At 34.9% G+C, this 11,946-nt stretch overlaps 1 pseudogene; it reads right to left on the bottom strand.

Annotated features, from left to right (window-relative positions):
- Window positions 1-223: 223 nt before the first annotated feature.
- LOC126721369 (G-type lectin S-receptor-like serine/threonine-protein kinase At1g11330) overlaps window positions 224-11,946 on the bottom strand; it is a 29,265-nt pseudogene continuing 17,542 nt past the window's right edge.

Genomic DNA, 11,946 nt, shown 5'->3' with positions numbered 1-11,946 from the left:
ACTGCCTTCTAATCGTTGCATTGTAATTAACAAATGAAACATACATCCCCTCAAAAAAAAAAAAAAAAAAAAAAAACAAATGAAACATACAAAGAGAAACTTTTATTAGAGAGAGCAATAGTCAAAAGTCAACATGCAAGAATTTTGGAAAGTAGACAAATAGTATTACAAAAATTACAAAGTCTATTTTGCACCTTACATACATAAGAGTATAATGCAAACTTTATCGTGCAGTTATATTAGAAATAAACCTGTCATTGAATGAATGAATTTCTGATTCATTTTCACATGTGTACACCTCATTTACTTTTCTTCCAAATGAAAACGCTGGTTTTTTTGGCATTGGCAATGGCAATGGCATATTTTCATTTGTCAACATGGATATAATTTCAGACATCGTTGGTCTATCAAATGCACACTCTCTTCTACGCATAAGAGACTAACCTGTATGCGTCTTAACAGTTGCTGTGTAATACATGAATCACATAGTGTTGGATCCATTATCTCTACCGATGTGCCTTCCTTCCACAAGTCCCATGCCTGAGTCAAGAATTAATATTGTATAAATGTCAATATCACACATAATAAAAATGTCAACAAATTTCTTGTGTTTGACGTACATATCTAACAAGATTGAGTGGGTGCTCAACGTGGTAAAAGCTGTTAATTTTTCTGCCACTCAAAATTTCAAGTATTAGAATTGCAAAACTGTAGATATTAGATTTTATGGGAAAAAAAACTCTCCATAGCATACTCAGGAGAAATATATCTACTACATCAAATAAAAAAACAAGTATTAAGTTTATAAATACATCAATAAGCATGTGGAAGAAATAATGCTAAGAATTTAAAGTAAAAATATATAAGAATGAATATATTTGTTTACTTACTCTGTCCCCACAACCTTGGTAGTACTTGCTTCTTGTTCATTTTGTTGAAAAATTCTGGCCGTGCCAAAATCAAAGATTTTGGGGTTCATATTTTCATCAAGGAGTATATTGCTAGCTTTTAAATCTCTATGAATCACTCTTAATCTAGAGTATTTATGGAGGTAAATCAATCCTTGAGCAATTCCTTTGATTATGTTGAGGCGTTTCTTCCAATCTAGTATTTTGCTTCTATTTGAATCTGTCTATATACATAATTTAATAGAGGAAATCACATGAAGTCTAAAGATAATGATGAATGTTTTTCGAACCAAATATAATGTAATCCAAGCTTTTGTTGGGCATGAATTCATATATTATCATTCTCTCTTTTCCACAACTGCAGCAACCTAGAATTTTAACAAGATTCGTGTGTTGGAGTTTAGATATAAGTATTGTTAAGAATATATAGTGGGAGAGAGAAAGACTGAATAGTCTATATATTGTATGTGTAAGCAATAATGTACAATAGAGAGCCTTATATAGGCTAGGTATGTGTGCAGTACAAGTAATATGAGTAAAGTACAAGTACAGTATATTGGGCTAAGCCTAATGGACTAATCTAGTCTAAGTTATACACTAACATCCCCCCCTCAAACTCAAGATGGCAAGGAGGAAGCCAACTAGAGTTTGGATATAAGATCTCGAAGACGACCAGGAGAGTGAGTCTTGGTGAAGAACTTGAAATTGCCTTTCTTAAGATGCTGGTGAGTGATGTGGGAGTCAATCTCAATATGCTTGATGCGTTCATGGAAGACATCATTATGAGTAATGTAGATGGTAGTGGGTTGTGAAGCATCCATGTCAGCCAATAGCCAGTGTAGCCAGACAAGCTCGCAGGTGGTGTCGGCAAGGGCATGATACTTAGCCTCAATACTGGAATGGGAAACCACATCCTGCTTCTTACTACGCCATGAGACAAGAGAAGTACCCAATAGGAAATAGAAACTTGTGATAGAGCATCGATCAGTCGGATTACCTGCCTAGTCCGCATCTGAATAAGCATAAAGCTCAAGAGAAGACCGAGAGGAGTAGTAGAGTCCATGACAAAGTGTGCCCTTGACATATCAGAGAATCCAAAGAACGATAGCATAGTGGACAGAACGAGGGGCATCCATGAACTTACTAACCATACCCATGGCATGTTAAATATTTGAACGAGTAATAGTAAAATAGATCAAACTACCAACCAACTGACGATAGCGAGTAGCATCGGATATAGGTTCACCATCCAAGGGTGTGAGCTTTGTATTGTATTCCAAGGGAGTGTAAACAATCTTGTTGTTGGTGATGCCGGCTTTGGAGAGAAGATCAGAAGCATATTTAGCTTGGGAAAGATAGTAGCCTTCAGAGGATGAGATAACCTTTAGCCCAAGAAAATAGCTGAGAGTGTCCAGATCTTTCATCTCAAAATGTTCACTAAGGAATGTTGACAAGAGCGAATACCTACAGAATCATCTCTAGTAATAATAATATCATCAACATAAAGAAGAATAATAGAGATACCATTAGAGAATCTTCGAACAAAGAGAGCAGTGTCATGAAGACTCAAAGTGAAACCCTGCTGAGCAACAACTGAGCTAAATTTTTCAAACCAAGCTCGAGGAGCCTGTTTGAGGCCATAAAGAGCACGACAAATGTGACAAACTTAACTGCCTGAGTGTGGATAACGATGAAGGTGACAAACTTGTATTTAATGTTTTCGTTACCAAGTTGGAATCTCCTTGTAGCTTAAACTGATCCTTTAAAATGAAGTGTATATGTATTATAAAAATATTATTATATGAATTTAATATGCTTAGTGACAACAAAGATGAGTTAGACGCTATTAATGTAAATTTACCGCGATATTTTGAAGCACCACATCTCTAGTAGTAGCATCAACACTTTTCCAATTTTTCACGTTGTAATTGGACAAATTACTTCGCACTTGTACACCAATTTGATTGACAAGCTTGCACGCATTCTTCCCAACAGGAGCATCATACTTTGCAGTTATACATACTGGCAGCTTACCACATTTTTCAACAAGTGCCCGTACTACTATACTACGTGTTGTTCCACGAGTATTTCTGCTAGTAGATCCTATTTAAACATTATCAATGTTAAAAAATTATGCATTCCATGTACATTAAGTATAATGTCAATAGCAAAGACAGGATGCAGTTGTAGTTAAGTATGTTCTATGTAATTACCAGTCGTGCTAGTTAATGCGTCGGTAGCCTCCACACTAAAAGAACTTTGGGCGAGAGGATTTACTTCAGGAGGTGTTTCCATAGATTGAACCGTAGATTGGACCACCGGGATAGATGCCTCACCTCGCGAACGTGTAAGTCGTCCTAGTGCCATCTGTAACTAACAAACATACATATAATTGAACAACAAAGTCATTACAAATAATGGAACAACAAAGTTATTATCTATTGTACCCTATGAAACATCTATTGTACCTTATGGATTAAAGAATTAGATGACTCATCATCATTGTCATCGTCATCAATAGGTGGTACATAATCATCATCTACCACAACACTAGCTCTACTTCTTTTCCCTTTTGCACAATTGGACTGAGTAGAATCTTTTAGAGAAGTTGAGATGTACTTCAATCCCAAAGCATTAAATCTCTCTTGGTTTTGCCTCATTCTATCCAGTCTTGCCATCTCATAACTCGGTACATTATGAGTGTATTTGGCATTTTTGGGCATTTTTTGAAACTATGTATTGGCATGAAAGATAAGTACAATTGCTACTAACTTAACATCATAGTTCATACCATTATCCATATCAAGCAATTCACAAGTGCAAAATTTGAATGCAATTGCTACCCAACACAACAAATGACCAAATCAATATCCATATCAAGTTCAAGATAAGTACAAAACATCTCAATAACAATTATTACTAACTTTACATATCATAGTCCACATCATTATCCATATCAAGCAATTCATAAGTGCTAAACTTGAACATAATTGCTACTAACTCAACACAACAAATAACCACATCAATATCCATATCAAGTTCAAGATAAGCACAAAATATTTCAATAACAATTACTACTTAGACAAGCATAAAACTTTAAGACAAATACACAAAATTTAAGACAATTGTTATGAACTCTACATATCATAATCCATATCAAGATCAACATTAGGTATGGCATGCTCTTCATTTTGATTAGGGTCTCCTGAAGTTCCACCTTCAAGAACAACCTCAGTTTCAACATCACCCATACAATACTTAATAATATTGTCTTCAACATTGATAGTGACAACATCAACAATTGCTTCTTGTTGGAATGCATCACTATCTTTTGTATTATCATTGGATTCTCCGTCCCCGACTTCCGGGACATCAAAAACTCCTTTATGTTGGATGCATTGCACAATTTTCCAAAAGTCACGTAATTTGGTATCTTGAAGATAGAAAACTTGTTTCGCTTGACTAGGAAGTATAAAAGGGTCATTTTGATACCACCGACTTGTAACATCAATGCTCGTGCAGTGTGCATCGGTTCTTATCATTCTCCTTTGACCAGTGGTACCAATATTGTACCATTCACATTGGAACAAAACAACTTTATGACAAAACATATACTCTAATTCCCAAATTTTGCACACATGACTATAGAAGTCATGCATTTCTCCCTCATGGTTCCCTTCAGTACATACACCACTGTTTTGGGTTACATGACGATTGTCTAGGTCCCTTTTATGAAACTTTACACCATTGACCATACAAACTATGTACTCCTTCACATGTGGCTTAAGACCATTTGCTAATGATCATAACTGTTTAGTAGCTTCTGATGACTCGTTCACTTTCAATCTATTCATCTATAATGACACACAAGTGATATTAATTAGTAATAAGCAATGACAAATAAATTTAAATGTTTAAATTTATTAGTGTGTGATTAAATTTCAAATGTCTTACATGTTTTCTAAACCACTTGGGAAACTCTTGTCGTTGAATTTGAGTTATGGCTTCTCCAGTAGGATTATGTAATGTGCTTTTATATTCGCTGTTAAAAATAAGGTGATTTATTTTTGGCGAAAATCACATTTTTGTCCCTATATTTTCGCACGATTTCTACTTTGGTCCCTAAATTTTATTTTTACCGCTTTTAGTCCTTGTTTAGAAAAACGCCTTTTGTTTTAGTCCTTTCTATCAGTGCCGTTAGGGCACTGACCTACGTGGTAAATGGAATTATTAAAATAATAATAAAAAATTTTATTTTGTCATTAAAAAATGCCAAGTTAGCATTTAAATTTTAAAAAATAATTTATTAAATTTAACTAAATAAAAAAATAAAAATAAAAATTCACATTAATTAAGATTAAAGTGTTCTTGAGTAAGAACAACAAGAACACATACACAAACCCAGAAATTAAAATTCAAAAATTAAAATTTGGGTTCAAAACATACATTTCTTGAAACTTTTTGTTTTTACGTTACTAATAGTCTAATACTACTAGACTCAGATAGTCTCAAGAAAAAGAGAAAATAAATAAAGACAAAGGAACTAATTAAAGGGGTGAAAAACACCGTTATAATAAAATAGGTCAGACCAGCATTCATTTCATTCATTCATATCATTCAAAGCCACAAAGGAGGCAACTCGTTGAGATCGACAAGCAAACCACGCCGCACGAGACCCAGAAACGACGCTGTGGCGGAGCTCTCAGGGACATGATGTGTGGGTTCGGCGGAAGCGACAGTAACAGCAGAGGCAAAACCTTGAGGTTCTCGCTTAACTTGATATGAGGAAGACGGGTCAGACTCGGTGGTGACACAGTTGATGTCTTTGAGAACGCCGGTGTGTAAAAACTCGCCGAGTACGAGTATGTTGGAGGAGGGAAGGTTGAGATCGAGAGGGAGAGGAAGCCCACTGCCACCGCCTATGGTGGCCGGAACTGTTGGTAGAAAGTTCGTCTTAGCTTTGGCTCCACGGAGCGAACGAGCGGCACCGTCGTAAGCGAGTGCAGCTTCTTCGGGTGTATCGAATGTACCCAATCAAACCCTAGTCTTCTTCCATGGGTACTTAATTTTTTTTTGAATCTATATCTGGGTTTGCTTTTTAAAGTTTAAAGCATTACTGGGTTTTTTTCTTTTATGTTGTTGTCATGTACAGTGTGTGTTTGGGTTGTTTTTGCAGTTTATTTTGTCTTTCACATGGCCCTGATTGGAACATTTCCGAACTTTCATGTGTATGTGATGATTTTGAACCCAAATTTTAATTTTTGAATTTTAATTTCTGGGTTTGTGTATGTGTTCTTGTTGTTCTTGCTCAAGAACACTTTAATCTTAATTAATGTGATTTTTTATTTTTATTTCTGTTTTTTATTTTTTTTATTTAGTTAAATTTAATAAATTATTTTTTTAAATTTAAATGCTGACTTGGCATTTTTTAATGACAAAATAAAATTTATTATTATTATTTTAATAATTATGTTTGCCACGTAGGTCAGTGCCCTAACGGCACTGACGAAAAGGACTAAAACAGAATGCGTTTTTCTAAACAGAGACTGAAAGCGGTAAAAATAAAATTTAGGGACCAAAGTAGGAATCATGCGAAAATGTAGGGACCAAAATGTGTTTTTCGCCTTTATTTTTAGTTAAGCATTGTAGATAATATTTAAAACTTAATCAAACAATATATGCATATGAAATCACATACTTTAAATAAGACTCTAGCTCAGGACTATTGTACAACAAGTACCAATGAGTAGTGTCAAGCAATGCACGAGACAAGTCATCATCATTCCACCTACCACCTATAGGTCGGGTAGTCTGTGAAAAAACTATCAATCCTTCACTAGATTCACCAAAATCTTCATTTCTTTCTCTTCAGTTATGCACAGTTTCAATCCCATCAATATACTAACACTAGTTGTTATTACATTCTTTGAAGAATGTAAGCCTCTGCAATCGAACCTTTTGGTCGAACTCAGTTGGAAACATATCTTTTCAATTTTCTAAGGTACCTACGAGGAAAAAATACGCATAATATGTGATTTTATACCACGTGGAAAAGATGCAATTGATGAATGCATCAAAAGATCTAATTACCTTTCAATTGGATACATCCACCGATATTGTACCGGGCCTCCTAGAATTACTTCTCGAGGCAAGTGAACAGCAAAGTGGACCATAACATCAAAGAATACTAGAGGAAAGAACCTCTCAAGCTTGCATAGTATCTTCTAGTTTCTCCTATTCAATTCACTCCGCTTTAGGGCCCTTAAGCATAAGTCTTGGAAGAAGTTGCTTAACTCAAAGAATACAATATTAATGTCTTTATCTGTAAACCCTCGCAACCCAATTGGAAGAATTCGTTATAGTAGCACATGACAGTCGTGGCTTTTCAAACCAGATAATCTACCATTTTTTGCATTCACTGACCTTGATATGTTAGCTGCATAGCCATCTAGATACTTGATTGATGTCAAAAAGTCATAAAAACCATCCCTTTCATTAGGGCTTAATGAAAAGAAAGCCCGAGGCTTGTCATATGATCCATCAGGATGTTGTTTCAAATGTAACGTGTGCTTGAAGTTCATATTTTGCAAGTCTATCCGTGCCTTGTCAGTGTCCTAGTTTTTCCCCTTAATGCCCAACAAAGTACCATAAGTAGTCTCACTAAAGTTCTTCTCCACATGCATGACATCAATGTTGTGCTTAAACTTCTTATTTTTCTAATATGAAAGCTTGTTCAAAATACTTACCTTTGACCAATTTGGATCCCCAATGAGTTGTCTCTTCTTGTAACTTGGATGCTTTCCTAAAATTATATTTGGCATTCTATCTAACTACTCTTGTATCTTTCCCACTTGTAACTCTAAAGATCTCTTCTGTTTCTTTGGTAAACCATTATGCAACTGACTATGTCTCCAACGATGTTCCATTGGCAAATAAGCTCGATGGTTAATGAATCCAATTTTATTTTGCAAAGCTTTTGAATATGATTCATCATTACAAGTGTAACAAGAATGATAACCCTTTGTCTTCCACCCGGACACGTTACCAAATCTAAGATAGTCATGTATTGTCCACAACAAAGTTGCACGCATCTAGAAATACTTTTTACTATAAGCATCATAAGTTTCTACATCTTCTTCTCACAACTCTTTCAACTCGTCAACCAATGATTTCAAGTAAATATCAATCTCATTTCTCAGTTGACGGGGACCAGGAATAAGCAAAGACAACATAAAATATGGCTCTTTCATAACCAATCAAGGCGGTAGGTTATAGGGGATAAGTATGACAGGCCACATACTATAATTGTTGTTCATATTCCCAAAAGGGTTAAATCCATCTATAGCCAACCCCAACCTTACATTACGAGGTTCGAGGGCAAAATAAAGATATTACAAATAAAACTCCTTCCACTCCTCACTATCAGTCGGATGCCTCATTATCCCATCATCCACACATTTGTCTTTATACCATCTCATGTCCTTAGCTTTTTGGCCTGACATGTACAATCTCCTCAGTATCGATGTCAACAGGAAGTAACGCAATATCTTATAAGGAATCTTCTTACCTTGGGTAAGTGTATCCTTATACCTAGGTGCCTCACACATCGGGCATTTATCAAGGTTTTCATTTTCCTTCCAAAATAGTGCACAATCATTTTTGCATGCATCTATATGCTTGTATGACATGCCCAAGTCATGTAATATCTTCTTTGCTTCATAAATTGACCTTCGGACCAAGTTACCTTTCAGTAAAACCTTTGTCAGCAATTCTAGCATCATATCAAGTCCCTTATTACTCAAGTTGGTCAGTACCTTTACATTCAACATCTCAATAACAAACTTCAAGATACTATAATCAATGCAACCCAGATACAACTCACGCTTTGCATCTTCCTCAAGTTTGTCAAAATGATGCACCTCCTCATCTTCAGTTGCATTTCTTGTTTCCCCTCTAATTTGGTCACTTACCAATGCATTGATACTATCCATATGATCACCATCCGACATTTCATTATCATAAATGTTCTCGTTCAATACACGAGATTTTCCATGATAATACCAATTAATGTAAGATTGCATAATACCACGATGAAGCAAATGGATATGCACAATATGAAGAGATTGTTGATAGCAATTCACACAATGAATACATGGGCATGGAATATTACAACTCAAGTCCACAATCACCTTTGCAAAATTAATAAATGCATTGACCCCTTCAATATATGGATGACTTAATCTGCCATCAGGTGTATTACCCATTGTCATCCAACTTTTATCCATGTTTGACTACAATTGCAAGGTGAATGCTATTTTAGCAAAATAAGGACAACTTATGTATAATGTATTCTAACATCTAAGTCTATAAGCTACTTAGGTAAAATAAGGACAACTCATGCACAATATCCCATTCATGAATGCACAAGTCCATATTAATACTTAAACAAATATACATTGCACACTCAAATACTCCCAATATTAGTTTAAACTACCTTATAACACAATGCAAGCCACCCACTTGCTTTAACATAACAACTCACCATAAAACCAATCACAAACATCACAAGTATAGAGTTTTACAAGTATTTAAATCAAATAAAATACTATTCAACACTGTTAGGTTCTAAATGTTTAGAACAATTGGCAAATCATGAACACAAACTTGTCTAGATATAGATCTTAGAGTCTATAGGTTTTATTAGACAATGCTCAATGTGATTCAAGTCAAAATTCAAGATCATACAAGCTGCAAGAAGAAGATTTCATAATCTGTCTAGTTCGATCGATCGAAAAACAAGCTCGACCGATCGAAAGTCGTATTTGCAGAATTTTAATTAAGCCCAAACAGCAGTTCAAGCCCATTTAGGATTAGGGTTTCTAATCTACTTCTCCCAGTATATAAAGGAAACCCTAAGCACGTTTTTATGTGGCTTTTCAGAGAGAAAAGAGTGTGCCTCTTTTGTATTTAGGGTTTTATTCCTAAAAAGCTCTCTTATGTCTTCTACCGGTGCTATTCCTTGAAGAATCTCAAGATCTGGTATTGTAGAAGTTGCTGCCTTCTCTTGTCATTAAAGGTGTTGATGATCTAAACCTTCAAGGGTGGTCTTGGATCCACGAATAGGAGTGTTTGTGTTGCTAAACCTTTAAGTGGGATCTCAAAGTCACAAACGGGGGTGTTTGTGTTTTGCAAAGGCCAAAGAAAGAAGGAGTTCATGGATTCAGAGCTTGCACGTGGTCGTGTCAGTAAGTTCTACTGGTTGGTAGTAATAAGAAGTCGAGCGTGGGGGCTTGTAAGTCTTATTGTATGAACTTCGATTCTTTTTAGTGGATTTGCTTTTTACCTTGAGGATAGCTAGGTTAAATCCTCCCCAGGTTTTTTACCGTTTTGGTTTTTCTAGGTGATCATATCATTGTCTTATTTATTTTCCGCTACTATGCATGATATGATTGTTTGATTGTGATAATCTAGACTTGGAATTTGGACTAAGTAACAAATTGGCTAATTAACTAGGTTTAATCAATTGTTTAAGGGGTCTAAAAACTAACAAGTGGTATCAGAGCGGGTTGCTCTTTTGTTTTAGATCTTTTGATCTAAGAGCTGATCCTTGACCCCTGTTGTCATGGATAATTTGAAGCGTCTTTCTGATCATGTTTCTGCTCATGCTTCTGTTGATTTTATTGATGCCTGTGAAACTCTTCGTAAGGAATTATTGAAATCTATGAAAATTGCTAAGAAATTCAAGGAAGAGTTAAAATTAGCTAATCTTGAAAAAGAGGAATTGGTTGTTAGATTAGATGAATCTAATAAAAAGAATGAATTTTTAAGAAATCAAATTTCCTCTTAAGATGAGAAGATGAAAAGCTTGGAACAAGAGTTAGTTGAATCTAAAGTTAAAATTGAAAATTTGACTAGTACCAAGCCTGCTGTTGATAACAGAAGTGTTTCTGTTTCTCTTAAGCCTAAAACTGAGAAAGTTTATATCCCTCCTTTCAAGAGGAATAATAAAGAAAAGGCTTATTTTGCTAGGTTAGACAAAGGTAAAAGTTCTGATGTTGATGCTGAAGTTTCTAAACCTAAGTCTAAACCTACTGTTAGAGAACATAATAAATCTGTTTTTGTGCCTACCTGTAACCTTTGTGGTGTTGTTGGTCATATTAGACCAAATTGTTCCTTGTTGAGGCAAAAACCAAAATCTGAGACTAGACTTGTTGTTAGGAATACTGATGTTCCTAAATTTGTTCCTGTTTGTCACTTTTGTGGTGTCTCCGGTCACATTCGTCCTAATTGTTATAAATTGAAATTTAAGCATTCAGTGTTTCAATCTAGGATATGTGATGATATTTCTCCTGCCATAAGTCCATATAAATTGTTTCATATTTTTTTGAAAAATTTGAGCTTGTTGGCTTGTGAAAGGAATTTGCAGGATTTCAGTCTTTCTCAGAAGATTGGTGTAATCCCTCAAATACACTTTGCTTCACATGGATTTTCACCTACAAAGCCGAAGACTCGTGCTGTATGGGTGAGAAAAGATTGTCCAAGGTGAGTGTTGCTAACTTGTCCCTGATTTAATTCTTTCAATTAATTGTGGACATGTTTTGTTTCTGTTTTTGGTCGTATTTTTTTTAGGTTGTTTTTTATTAAAAAAAAAAATCCAAAAACATTGAAAAATTTCAAAAAGACAAAAAATATTTTATTTTGTGTCTAGTTTTTCTTTTTGAGGATTACATGTGTTATGATATCTCTCTCTTGATTTAGAACATGCTTGACATTGTGGAGAAACTTGAATAGTATGTGTTAAATAAGTGCTAAGCTATTTCTGATTTTGTGTGAGTATGTACTAGTTTGTACATGTACTCATGGGTTAATTAAGAAATTGATATTTCTTATTTGTGTACCCTCTATAGTTTAGTTAAGCACTGTCATGCATTGCATTTGTATTGTTCATTTAGCATAATATGTGCTTTTTTGTTTTTAGTCATATTTTTTTTACCAAAAAGATTATTGTGTTTTGTATTTCACATCTTGGATTTATAAT

Source organism: Quercus robur, chromosome 4, assembly GCF_932294415.1.
Source record: "Quercus robur chromosome 4, dhQueRobu3.1, whole genome shotgun sequence".
Lineage (NCBI taxonomy): Eukaryota > Viridiplantae > Streptophyta > Magnoliopsida > Fagales > Fagaceae > Quercus > Quercus robur.
The sequence above is the reverse complement of the archived record's forward strand: the minus strand, read 5'-3'. Positions and strand labels throughout refer to the sequence as shown.